Source organism: Rhipicephalus microplus, chromosome 3 (genome assembly GCF_043290135.1).
Source record: "Rhipicephalus microplus isolate Deutch F79 chromosome 3, USDA_Rmic, whole genome shotgun sequence".
Classification (NCBI taxonomy): domain Eukaryota; kingdom Metazoa; phylum Arthropoda; class Arachnida; order Ixodida; family Ixodidae; genus Rhipicephalus; species Rhipicephalus microplus.
In genome coordinates, this window is record NC_134702.1 from 68,829,917 (window position 1) to 68,839,207 (window position 9,291).

The 9,291-nt window shown below is 44.8% G+C and overlaps 3 non-coding genes across 3 annotated transcripts; all 3 read right to left on the reverse strand.

Annotated features, from left to right (window-relative positions):
- Positions 1-6,515: 6,515 nt before the first annotated feature.
- On the reverse strand, positions 6,516-6,587 carry TRNAH-GUG (transfer RNA histidin (anticodon GUG)). Its single transcript has one exon. It is a non-coding gene; the product is annotated as a tRNA-His (tRNA).
- A 1,417-nt stretch (positions 6,588-8,004) lies between these two features.
- TRNAL-AAG (transfer RNA leucine (anticodon AAG)) lies at positions 8,005-8,086 on the reverse strand. Its single transcript has one exon. It is a non-coding gene; the product is annotated as a tRNA-Leu (tRNA).
- A 74-nt stretch (positions 8,087-8,160) lies between these two features.
- Positions 8,161-8,242, reverse strand: TRNAL-AAG (transfer RNA leucine (anticodon AAG)). Its single transcript has one exon. It is a non-coding gene; the product is annotated as a tRNA-Leu (tRNA).
- Positions 8,243-9,291: the final 1,049 nt, after the last annotated feature.

Sequence of the window (9,291 nt, forward strand, 5' to 3'; positions counted from 1 at the left end):
CAAAACTGTTATCGTTTGCAGGCATCTGCGACGGAATGAGCGCAGCGTAAAATTTAAGGCTGCACAGCAGCTTTTTGAGTAACACTGAACTTGGAGCGACTAACAATACGAAGGACAGGTTGCAGATCAGACTCGATTGTTGCTTTTTCTGGTGAGTCCTGACTTGTCACAATCTTTAAAGGGGCACTCACACGAATATTATCAGTTGTTGTTTTCTTGCATCATACGCTTGAAGGGCCAAGCTTCCAAAAGCCCTGAAAAAAAAACTGCTCTACGTGAGTGAACCCATTAAAAGCAATATGTTTTAAAAAGCTAGTTTCGATTCTTACCGTTCCCTGACGTCACAACATGGTATGAGATTCTCTTCACGTGCAAGATATTTTGACGAAAGATACCACGTCGTGCTTCTGTTGGTGACACACAAACGTCATCCGTTTTGGAAGTATTGGCCCCTTACGTCTTCACGACTTGACCGATTGCTGCATGAAGTCACTGGAATTAATGCCGTAGCCTGACGTGAAGCAAATGTTCATGTTGGTAGGTGCCAAACGGATAAAATTGACTTCAATGTGAAAATAAGATGTCTTATAAGGATCTGCTCAGTTTCGCACTTGTTCAGGGCCACCTCGGTATAAGAGACATATATATAGAAGAGTAAACTCACCTGCGAAAACTGGTGAAGGTACCCTTTTAGGTACACGTTGAAACACCTTTGGGCAATCACTCTCCTGGGACACTGAAAAGATAGTATAGTGTTCACGATTTAGAGTTAGCGGGTATCTTTGAAGAAAGACATATAAAAGTCAAGACTCACCAAAAGGAGTAAAAGATTTTTTTCTTATTTTTTTAAATGTATGGCAACTTGTTATCATCGGGGCAATGGCTGTTTCCTTGTCAGCGTTTTTTTTTTATTGCTCCACTGTGTAACAATCTACCCCTTTCCGACTTAATTCCACAAATGTATGATCCTGCACGGCATGCCAAATGCAGCAGCACTGTGCAAGAAACCACTGAAGGGCTAATCAAGTTCATTTTCCATGCTTTTAATAGTTCACCTTGGACTCTCACATGTTATTTGTACCCAGACACAGTGTGCAGGGAGAGGGAGTGGGGTGGGTGTTATAGAGTTCTGATTACGCTGAATGCAGTCTGAACGCTGTGTGTCCAACGTAGAAACGTAGAAAAAAACAGTTGATTCACCTACAGAGTAATAATTATACTCATTATTCTGATAGGTTCATTATTATTAGTGAAACAAAAAAGCCATGAATTGATGTGACACAAAGCGGCAAAACTTGCTAAAGCTTAGAAACATGAGAATGAGTTAACTAAATGGTGATATAAGATTGAACAAGCATTACTGACAGTTAAATAGAACCGATAGATCTTATTGAATTACAGCATATTAGTTGCAAGTAACGCAAATACGGAAATCATGGCGGTTTAAAACTCCGTAATATACAAGACAGCCTAATGTCACGCAAAATAGTGTTCCAGCTGAATGACGTTGCTGTGAACTCAGAAGTGAATCTACCACAAGTCAAAGTTTTAGTAGCATGAAGGTAATATGTAAAGCAAACCGAGTATAATTTTCATTATTGAGTGCTCTTTCTTAAAAAAATATATTGAAGGAATGTTTGAGGGAAAGTTATTGCAAGTAGGAGCTGCCAGACTAAAATAAATAAAGTGTATGAATGGTTATGATTACATGCTATCGTAAAGGAGTACATGCATTGCATCGAAGTGGCGGAAACGTAAAAATGCGGATGGCCTAGTTTTTAGCATATTACAAAGGAGCCAGAAGGGTGTTTCAAGAAGTGCGTCCAATATAAAGAACATTACAGAAAAGAGGCATCAACACGCTACCTGCGGCGTTCCCTTCACTTATGCAGAAGGCATGTTCACGTGTGTTCAAGCATTCTTTCGGCAGTCTTTAGCGAAATAAAGCAATTTACTTTTGATTGGTTTGATTGATATGTGGGGTTTAACGTCCTAAAACCACCATATGATTATGAGAGACGCCGTAATGGAGGGCTCCGGAAATTTCAACCACGTGGGGTTCTTTAACGTGCACCCAAATCTGAGCACACGGGCCTACAACATTTCCGCTTCCATCGGAAATGCAGCCGCCACAGCCGGGATTCGATCCCGCGACCTGCGGGTCAGCAGCCGAGTACCTTAGCCACTAGATCACCGTGGCGGGGCAGCAATTTACTTTTAACCAGTGGAAATCGCCGGCCGAGTCAAAAGTGTTAATTCTAGTCCTTCCTACAAATCGCCCACAGCCACAATAAAATTTTCGAAAAGCAGCCACTGGTAATCACCAACAAGTTTTGATCTCGCTAATTCAGAAGCGAAACCAAAACTGACGCGCCGAACAGCGTATTAACCATTACCTTTGAAAACGCCCTCAACAACACTGTTTCCCTCTCATCGGGGTAGGAGGATAAGCGAGCGTCGATAAGCGGCCACGATTTAAAGTGCTTTGCTTGACGTTTGATAACGGTGAGGCAAGCAATATCGTCATAAAGGGTGTTTTCGAATTGAGTGGTAGATGCACTGTTTGGTCACCGGATAAATTGGCCAATTGGCCAGATTTCATCGCTCAGCGGTGATTACCAGCGACCGCTTTTTAAAGAATTTAGAGTGGCTGTGGACTATTCGTAGGAAGGACTTGAATTCACCTACTGGATATGATCGGCTATTTGTGCTACTTAAAGAGTTAATTGTTTAAATTTCTTTAATTACTATGAAAATATACTTAGTGTGCTTAGGGATATGCCTTCTTCCACAGCAGGCGGAACGCCGCAGGGAACCCGCAGATGCCTCCTTTTTGTAATGTTTTAAATAATATTGGACACATTTCTTGAAACACCCTTAATGTGTTACCCCGGAACGCGTTGAAGCAGGTGAAGTGACGGTTAGTGAAGACACAATAGAGATTTGATTGATTGATTGATATGTGGGGTTTAACGTCCCAAAACCACCATATGATTATGAGAGACGCCGTAGTGGAGGACTCCGGAAATTTAGACCACCTGGGGTTCTTTAACGTGCACCCAAATCTGAGCACACGGGCCTCCTTCATTTCCGCCTCCATCGGAAATGCAGCCGCCGCAGCCGGGATTCGAACCCGCGACCTGCGGGTCAGCAGCCGAGTACCTTAGCCACTAGACCACCGCGGCGGGGCGACACAATAGAGAGAAAGCAAAGTATTTAGATTGAAGTACGTACGAACGCGCTTTTGCAGGAATCCTCACGCCATATGAAGTTTTGCCGCTTGAAGGATGAGACAGAAAAAGGTACCTAAAGCTCACCTCCCCTAAAATAAATTTATTATTTCCTGGCTACAGGCCTGATTCGGCGACATCTGAGGTGAAGCTCATCCTCCGGGGAGACGTTTCCCTGATGCTCCGTGAATTCGCGGTATTTCAGGGAACATTTACACATGTTTATTCGCCCTTCCCGTCCACACGTCCACTTACCACTGCTCGAAGGCTGCAATAATCTTAATTTGTTCCAGTGACGCGACCAGTCTTAAACTCGTGCGTCTGTTCGAAAGCCAGCCTCCGAGCACATTTAAGGGTGCGAGGACACCATAACTTCTTTTATGAACTGTACGAGTCGTTCACCGCAGAGCTAAAGAGCTCAAGTAAATGAAATGAGCGAGTTGTATAGCTAGCCGAAGACAAAAGTTTATATTTAAAGCGTTTGAAGTATTTAGAGTGTACTATATACCATGCTATATGGCAGAGCGTTCAGAGGCAACCAAGGAGGACTAAAGAAATTTTTTACATCCTCCTTGGCGGCAACGCGTTCATTTCAATATGGGAGAGATTCGTAATTTTTGGAATATATAACGCTGTCAGCTGGTTGCTGTGAATTGCGCAGATGTAACATGCAAAAATGTTCCCGTAGATGTTATCAGTGCTTGTTGCTGTAATGTTTTACATAATAGCGCTACAACTGGCGAACGCCACACACATTTACTAGAAGTGACGTTCTATAAACATAAATTCACAATGAATGATATTGTAAAGACGAAACATGAGATCGGATGCCCCTAAAAATCGCATTCACACCCCCACTCAGCATTACTGCAAGCACCATTTTCTTCTGTTTGGAGTCTGTATATTTTACTTCTCACTATGAATGCAAATATTCAAGCCAACGTCAACTGCGAATAGCCTGGCTTCTTTCGGCAGAAAATCAGATTTCCTTCAAATATCGTTCACCACTTGCCATTGGGCGCTATTCTCAGCTTCCGTCTTTCTAATTGGACGTCGTCCTCACATCAGCTCCTCACGTCACCACGACAACCAAACGTCATGTGCATGGCATTGCATTAACTGTTCCGTTCCTTTTAGCTCCACCACTTGAGTATCCTCCGACCACCCGACGCAGTGAAATAGGCTACGACGCTGTATCCACGCTTTCTGTGATCGATTTACGGCCGCCGAATATATTCTAATGGGCCCCGCCACGGTGGTCTAATGGCAAAGACACTCGGCTGCTCGACCTTCTTTCAAGCTCGTGTATTACTAGCCGGGGCGTAGACAGAAATTTTTTGGGGGGGAGGGGAAGGGCACTTTCTTGATTTAGGGAGAATCGTCCCTAATGCAAAGGGGGTTGAGGTTTAATTCGGGGTGACACAGTAAACGACGGAAAGACAAATGATAGGTGGGACCTTAAAAAACAAGATTAGAGCATAGTGTGTCAGGGAACAAACCGGGGTCAATGATAATATAGTAGAAACGAAGAAGTAATAGACATGGGCCGGGCACGTAGCACGTAGGCAGGACAACCACTGGTCATAATATGTAACGACTGGATTCCCAGAGAAGGTAAATGCACGAAGGGGAGACAGAAAGTTATGTGGGCCTGTGAGATTATAGAGTTCGCAGGTATAACATGGCAGTAGAAAGCACAATACACGGTTGATTGGCGGATCATGGGGAAGGCATTTGCCCTGCAGTTTGCGTAGCCAGGCTACGCAAACTGCAGGGCAAATGCCTTTAAAGGCAATGACCATTAAAGGCGATGACCATTAAAGGCGAATATGGACGCACGGGGGGCCACACAGACGCACGCATCGATGGACGGAAGCAAGAACGAATGGACGGACGGATGCTTCGCCCCACTATCCATCATTCACTCCGTGGATATGCTGCCATTTTTTATGTTAGGGTCTGTCACTTGTGTTCGCCATGCAATCATGTCATACCATACCAGTTTTGCAACATGCCATGTGAACGAAATCACCTCAAGAGCTGCAGGACCATGATATATATCATGACATTCATGACATACATGTCATGATTTTCATGTAATAACTAGTTAAATATGTTCTTTATACAGTCATGTTATGCCCTACCAAGATTGGTATCGCTAACAATATCGAAACGGCCAGGAGAGCTAAACGTCGTAGGCGGCTAGATAGATAGATACGCTCAAAGTCGCCAAAGTTCGCTAAGAAATGCTTCGCATTTAATATATGTGCAAACATTGCACGCACAGACATATGGTCAAGACTTGCAGATGTTTATATAACCAGTTATTTGCACTTGCGCAACGATGCCAACTGGAACATACGTATTAGCAACACCAGATATGAAGCGCTGACGCTTCGAGGATGCTGGCCATGAACACTTCCACATAAATCAACTTCAGCGCATGGCAACTAACCACAATTGACGTTGACCCGACGTGACGGATATATTAAAAGAGCACATGTGTAATGTGTATAAAATTGGGTAGGCAGCACTGCAACCACTATTTTAGTTTCACGAAGATTAACGTCTATTTGTAAAGTAGTTCGGAGAACTAGCGTAGCTGTGTGGTAAAATGCTTCATTGCCACGCACAATGCTTGAGTTCGATTCCAGCTGGGACCCTGACATTTATTCTTTGCATTCGTGGGGTCGACGCTACCGATTTTGGGTATTTCTTAACGCTCGCACGTTAAAATTGACCATGCGTGGTCTCGTCGTACCTGGGTAGATTCTAAGTGTCAATCACCTGTGGCACATACGCACATGCCAGCGGCACATATCCGCCCGTGGGTATGTGCCACTGTCTGGCGGGACGTGTTTGACGACGTACGTGACGGGATTGCGACTTTATTGAGGTCTTGAGCAGAGCGTCTTATTCGTTGAACCATCATACCCTCCCATGCTAATTTTAGTTCACACCAAGTCAAGGGGGTGACCACGAGAGCACCCGAACGTAAGTGGCTAGATAGATAGATAGATAGATAGATAGATAGATAGATAGATAGATAGATAGATAGATAGATAGATAGATAGATAGATAGATAGATAGATAGATAGATAGATAGATAGATAGATAGATAGATAGATAGATAGATAGATAGATAGATAGATAGATAGATAGATAGATAGATAGATAGATAGATAGATAGATAGATAGATAGATAGATAGATAGATAGATAGATAGATAGATAGATACGCTCAAAGTCACTAGGAAACACTTGTCACTAGGAAACAAAAACATTTTGCCGTGACCAGGATTCGAACCTGGGTTATTGCGGCCACAACGCAAGGTACTAACCACTATACGATCACGGCTGCCCGGCTATGCAGGTGCTGGCTCGAAAAAAGACTGGGCGGATCTCGGAACAAGGCTGCCGCCAGCGAGAAACCGGATCACCGTGAACGGCATGCAAGAGAGAGGCAGGGAAAATGAGGCTTAACAAAATTAACTCCTTTGGGTGGTAGAGTACCAGGGTCAAAATCGCAAGCTTGTTATGGTAGAACCTTGTTGCCCAGTAACGCAAAGCTCTGCCACTCGAGCGTTGCAACCACATTTGAGCTTGGGTTTCCTATGGTTGCTATCATATTTGCGGTGCGGAACAAAAAAAATTATTTGAAGATCCGCAGAAGTGGCACCTCTTAGGGCGACACCGTGGGCCGCTCCCGCGTGGGGACTGTTAGACTTAGCTTGGCCGCCACTTCACAGCCTCTCGAGGCAGCACAAAGTTGATGCTCATATTCCGAGCTCTTGCGAGCTGAATTGTAGAAAATGTGCACTATGTGGAAATAGATACTTGACTGTAACGCACTGCATGAACAGACAAACTATTTGTACATGTTGTTGCTTGGCTCACTGGAGTTTGCTGGCCTTGATAGGGTAGCACCTTCGTTCTATTGTCTTTACGCATTGCTAATTGTGTGTTCAGCCTATATCAGACGCCTTTACCACAGTGACACCATATTTCAATTATCTGTGGTTTGACTTTTTGTTATTCTTTATTGATTGTAGAATTAGAAATCATAGAAAGGTGGCCTTTGCTTCTTTGCTACCTCGAAACTAAGTACCAACAATAAAGAGAAAGCGACCAAGAGAAACGCCTGCTACGTTCTTTAGTACAAGGAAACGTTCTTTAGTACAACAAAGACATGAATGACTCGTACCCGGCTCGTAAGACGAAGCGCAAGCAGAAATTATGAAAAACCACTCAGCCAAGTTAATCGATCTGCTGAGCATAAATGCACAGTACAAAATAGGCACACGCAGAGGAGCGCTCACACCTCTTGAGATAAAGTAGAAAATAAAAGGAATGTTGAACACTGTGTTTTGTGAGACAATGTGTAAAGTGGCCCATGCAGTTGTCCATTCGAGCACTTCAGGCAAGCGTGTACAAAAGTTGAAGATTCGTAATGCTTTTTTTGTATTTACTTTTCTCTGTGCTCCTTTCTTGAAGTATTTCTCTGAAGAAGGTTCAGGCAGGAGTGGAGCCCAAAACAGCAGTTATGTGATACCGACGTACGTTTTGACACTCACGCTTGTTTGCTCAAGAAGGGTAAGTTAACAGGTGAGCAAAAAGTATGGCAAAGGTGGAATTCGAACCCACACCCCCGTAGAGACAGAAGCCTTATACTAGCGCCTCAGACCGCTCGCCCACGCTACCGATGGTTTGTACTATTTTATAACGCAATGTTCAATAAACTGGACAAACGAACAGATAGATGAGCAATAAAAGCTTGGCAGCGGTGGGATTCGAGCCCACACCCCCGAAGAGACTGGTGCCTTAAACCAGTGCCTTAGACCGCTCGGCCACGCTACCGATGGTTTGCACTATTTTATAACGAAATGTTCAATAAACTGGACGAACGACCAGATAGAAGAGTAATAAAGGCTTGGCAGCGGTGGGATTCGAGCCCACGCCCCCGAAGAGACTGGTGCCTTAAACCAGCGCCTTAGACCACTCGGCCACGCTACCGATGGTTGGTCTTGTACTAAGACGCAATGTTCAATAAACTTGACAAAGGACCAGATAGAGGAGCAATAAAGGCTTGGCAGTGGTGGGATTCGAGCCCACACCCCCGAAGAGACTGGCGCCTTAAACCAGCGCCTTATACGTACCGCTCGGCCACGCTAACGATGGTTTGCACTATTTTATAACGCAATGTTCAATAAACTGGACAAACGACCAGATAGAAGAGCAATAAAGGCTTGGCAGTGGTGGGATTCGAGCCCACGCCCCCGAGGAGACAGGTGCCTTACACCAGCGCCTTATACCGCTCGGCCACGCTACCGATGGTTTGCACTATTTTATAACGCAATGTTCAATAAACTTGACAAAGAACCAGATAGAGGAGCAATAAAGGCTTGGCAGTGGTGGGATTCGAGCCCACGCCCCCGAAGAGACTGGTGCCTTAAACCAGCGTCGTACACCGCTCGGCCACGCTAACGATGGTTTGTACTATTTTATAACGCAATGTTCAATAAACTGGACAAACGACCAGATAGAGGAGCAATAAGGGCTTGGCAGCGGTGGGATTCGAGCCCATGCCCCCGAGGAGACAGGTGCCTTACACCAGCGCCTTATACCGCTCGGCCACGCTACCGATGATTTGCACTATTTTATAACGCAATGTTCAATAAACTGGACAAACGACCAGATAGAAGAGCAATAAAGGCTTGGCAGTGGTGGGATTCGAGCCCACGCCCCCGAGGAGACAGGTGCCTTACACCAGCGCCTTATACCGCTCGGCCACGCTACCGATGGTTTGCACTATTTTATAACGCAATGTTCAATAAACTGGACAAACGACCAGATAGAAGAGCAATAAAGGCTTGGCAGTGGTGGGATTCGAGCCCACGCCCCCGAGGAGACAGGTGCCTTACACCAGCGCCTTATACCGCTCGGCCACGCTACCGATGGTTTGCACTATTTTATAACGCAATGTTCAATAAACTTGACAAAGAACCAGATAGAGGAGCAATAAAGGCTTGGCAGTGGTGGGATTCGAGCCCACGCCCCCGAAG